Source organism: Dasypus novemcinctus, chromosome 7 (assembly GCF_030445035.2).
Source record: "Dasypus novemcinctus isolate mDasNov1 chromosome 7, mDasNov1.1.hap2, whole genome shotgun sequence".
NCBI classification, from domain to species: Eukaryota; Metazoa; Chordata; class Mammalia; order Cingulata; family Dasypodidae; genus Dasypus; species Dasypus novemcinctus.
The window spans coordinates 27,348,043-27,352,426 of NC_080679.1; the positions used below are offsets into that span (position 1 = coordinate 27,348,043).

At 43.9% G+C, this 4,384-nt stretch overlaps 1 long non-coding RNA gene across 1 annotated transcript; it reads left to right on the forward strand.

The window, feature by feature from the left end:
- The first annotated feature begins 352 nt into the window (after positions 1 to 352).
- On the forward strand, positions 353 to 1,454 carry LOC131279134 (uncharacterized). The gene is made up of 2 exons (XR_009186472.2): positions 353 to 586; positions 1,256 to 1,454. It is a non-coding gene; the product is annotated as an uncharacterized lncRNA (long non-coding RNA).
- Positions 1,455 to 4,384: the final 2,930 nt, after the last annotated feature.

The following is a 4,384-nucleotide window of genomic DNA, read 5'->3' on the forward strand; positions in this document are numbered from 1 at the left end:
GCTCTCTGAGCCTATTAAGGAAGTAACCTCCAACTGGGCTTTTAGTTTCCTGATTAGTAAAATAATGGGAATGCCCTTAAGTAAAGGTTCTTCTGTCTTTTTAATTCACAAAAGATATTTTAAGACCAGAAGAAATGAAATGATTTGTCCAAGTTTAGTAAGTTGAGAGGCAGAGGCATGGATCCAGGAAATCAGATTAAATGTCAGGGGAAATTTTTCCTGGTCCCACTTCTCAGCTCTTTTCCTGTAGACTTGGTTGTTGACCTCACATGGTCTTTGTGACATCCCAGAGTGAAAAGTCCTGGTCACAGTAGGCCTAGTTTCTTTATCGGTGGGACTTCTGGTCACAGACTGAGAATACCATCTTCAGGTAAATGACTGGAAAACCCAAGACATCAAGCTCCTAAACATCTACCGTGACTAGGCATGAGCCAGTGAGTGTGACACCAGCCTCACTAGGAAGCAGCAGTGTTGCACCTCCTCCGTGACTAGGTGGATGTTATACAGGAAGAGAAAGTATAGAAAAGGCACCACTAAAGGAGAACATGGAGGAAGTGGAGTAGGGCAATATGCTGCTGCTGCAGAGGTTGGCAAGTTTCTTTGAAGGGTGATCCTGAGAGTGTCAGAGTGTAGAACAGTAGTGCTGGCAACTTTTGGAGACTGGGAGGGTGGGAAGGTGGGTATGGAACCAGTATTGAAATGGCTCCTTTAATTCTCAGACACACTGCCTCAGGAAGAGGCAAGCCATTTGTGAAAACCCATCAAGCCACCATGATGAAAAAGTCATGTACCCAGCTCTCACGGACTATAAAACTTAATGAGACAGGGATCATCCAGTCAAGTTTTTTGAGTATTTACCCTAAGAACTGCCTTCACTACAGGGCTGGCTTCATGGGCCTGGACCCTCTGAAATCTTACAGGACCCCAGACTCATGATGACCCCACAGTTGGTTTAATGGTCCATTGTCACCCTCTTGAAATTCTTAATCTTTGAACAAAGGGCCCACATATTCATTGTGCTCTAGGCCCCACAAAGTACATAGCTGCTTCTAGGAAGACATGAGTTTTATCTGGGCCAGGCATCCCAGGAAGTGTCAAGTAAGCTAGGCCAAACCAGAGCAAAAAGGATAACCAAATTAGGAGAGAAAATCTAGAAAATGACAAGTTGGCTTGTATGCCCACCTGAAGAACTTTGTAAGACCCTCCTACTTAACTAGGGACCTTTCTAATCTCAATTTTGCCTACTTTCTTGCAGTGTGAAGAAAGAACTATCACTATTCTAAGACAGTGGTGATCCACTGGGAAAACCAATATCCATGCATGGGAACAGAGTCCCCAACCAGAACCCTGAGAATCTCCACATCTTTAAGTTCCATATTCCCCGCAGAGCAAAAGTATCACTATCCAGTATTAGGAACTTCATGGTCAATAAAATCTGATCACTGTAACAAAAAGCACCTGGGTTTTTCTTTGGTCTTTACTAAAAAGTAAGGCTTCATTCTGAAGACATCACTAGATAAGTCTCTGCTTTACTGACATATGGGTGTATGAAGGACAAGTGTCTCTAAACCTCCTTGGCTTGGACCACAGAATTAATTCCAGGACTAGAAAGAACACTGAAGAAGTTGCTTTGTTTCTTTTCTTTAGTTACAATTAAACCACTTTTTGAGCTCTCCCAAAAGGAGATATCTGCCCCCAAAAACAGGGAAAACAGGCAATGATGCTGTTGGGCAAGCCATATTCAACAACATTTTTTAAACTCCTCATGACACAAAGCAACATTATCCTCTTTGGCCTATTGACCCTCTTTTCAACCTCAATTGATAACCACTAAGGCTAAGAACACAGAGGTTCAGTAAGTCAAGTCAGGTATCACTGCTTTCTTGACCCAACACTGGTCAGTGGAGTTAAAATTGGCATTCATGTTTAAAATAATCCAGAAATATTAAGTATCTCCTCTGTCCCATTTATATACCAGTGTGATGGTCACAATGCTTAGAAATCAATTATGAAGGTATGGGCCTTCCTGTCTGGCAACCTCTGTCTCTCTAGACCTTGTGCCCTGTGGTGGCAACCCTTCCTCCTTTCACAGGCCAGTTACCCTCAGGCTCAATGATCTCTGACTTGGTAGACAGGTCAATTTCAAGAGGGCAAGAGCACTTGGCACATGGTACTTGGAATGTGAAGGTAGAAGAGAGAAACACAGAAGAGGCCAGAAATCTCAATCATGGTGCCATGTGGCACAGTAGCCAGAAGCTTGGCCTGGAGATTAGGAGATCTGGATTTGAGACTCAACTCTGCCTACAATTTGTGACTTTGACCAAATTATCCTTCATTTCAGGACTATAAAGGTGTTTAAATTGTTCTCTAGCAACTCACCACCCCAATTCAAAGTTCCATAAGCCAGATGGTAGATTGGCTAAAATGCATTTGTTCCTAAAGGTCAAAATGAGGCCAAATGATTAACATGTGATAGATTTTCATGCCATAACACCCACCTTACCAACAAAGGATAGACCCCACTTTTTGTCTTGTGACTGAAGGAGACATTGGAAATGGAAGGCATCCTCTTTGCTGTTATGGACAAGGATTAAGATCAAAGGGAACAGAGGGGAAATTAATATGCAAACTTTCTGAACCTTCTGAAGCATAAGATTTGTATTCCTTGTGTGCCAATGCACCATGTGGTCTTATTTCCATGGTGACTTGGAAAGACGAAAGTAATGGAAATAGTAAGAATTTTTCAAAAGTCCAAAATTTAAAGCTTCTGTTAAAGACTTCAGGTAGATAAGGCTGCCAAGTGGTGTATTTAATGGGGCACTAAAGGCTGACTGATGCCATGTGATGGTAGGGCATAGAGGAAGTGACCAAAATTCATGTTTTCATCCTTAGATCTTTAAATTTGGCCAGAGGAACTCCACCTTCACTCCCTTGCCCCTAAGCAGAACCCACTACCTCTTCCCTGTTCTACCTGTCCCTCCAATACTAGATAGCATCATGGGCATCCTAGCAACACATATGAGAGAAAAGGCAAATAGAGTTAAGAGTCAAGGCCAGATTTATTTTGAAGTCAAGCAGTATGGAGTGGAAGACAGGGTGACCTCTGAGAAGCCTCCACAGCCTCCAACTTGTGGTGTGTCTCCCACCCAATCTCTGCTCCTGAAAAAGAGGAGTTGCTTATGAAAAGGTAGCTTGGGAATGCAGTCAAAGAATGGGGCAGGAGCCTGAAGGGAAAATGGAAAAGAATTTGAACAAATCTTCAGGCAGAACAAGACCATCCTCAGAGTCAAGATGCTCTCTGAACTTCCCAGAGCTGGACATGAATGGGCAAATGGAGCAGAGGTCCCACCTTCCTTTTTCTCTCAAAGCCACCCATTGGCCTTGTTCTCTGTTCTCTTTTTATTTCCTAATAGAGATACCCAAAGAGTCCTGAGCTCAGAGATCTCCACCCCTTGATGAGGCCCCTCTCCTGACATTTCCCCTTCTTCAGCCTGTCCCTAAGGCCCCTTTGCCTGCCTGAGCAGGAGCAGCAGCAGCAGCAGTGTTGAAGATGGGCCACACTTATGAACAGAGTAGAAGGTCCCCTTCCCAGCAGAGGCCAACATCTGGAGAGACTTAGATTTCAGAGCGGGATTTAGACTGAGTCATCGACATGTGTAATAACTGTCAGCAACTTTTCGATGTTCCCTCTTAATGGGCCCCAATTCCTGGCCGGCTGGGAAGATCCAGCCCTGTGAAGACATCCATTGGACTCCCCAGGAAAATTGATGGAGTGCATTTGAAATGGAGAGGTGAGAAGGGACCCAAATAGCAATCTGATTTCCAAACAGTAACGCCCTGAGCCTATCCCTTTCTACACTAAGGAAAAGGCCACTGGAAGGTCTAGCACCTTCCCTGCAGTGCCACTTTGGCCATCCTTCTAGGAGATAGATACCATTCTGTCCATCTACCATCTCCAAGCAAGGCAGCACTCAGGCCCAAGAGAGAAGGGGCAAGAGATGCTCTTCTAAAAAGGCCAGGAATTGATAACTCTCCCCATGCCCCAGCAGCTATCAAAAAATATATATATATATACTTCATTTCATCAAGAGAAACAAAAACTAAATCTCACTGGAGAAGTCAATGCATGGAAAAAAGTTCATTGGTCCGTTGCTGCTACTCATGTGCTGCGTTATTTCAAGTAGTTCATATAGCTTCTCTGAGCCCCAGTTCTCTGAAAGAATGGAGGGGGTTGGGAGGGAGGAAGTGAGGGAAGGGAGGAAGGAAGAAGGAAGGAAGAAAGACTGGAAAAGAAAAGGTAAAGAGAAGATTGAATTAAGAGATTGTTCTCAAGAAAGTGCCTAGCTCTGAGTCTGCTAAGGATCAAGAGTGAGTTCACTATGCT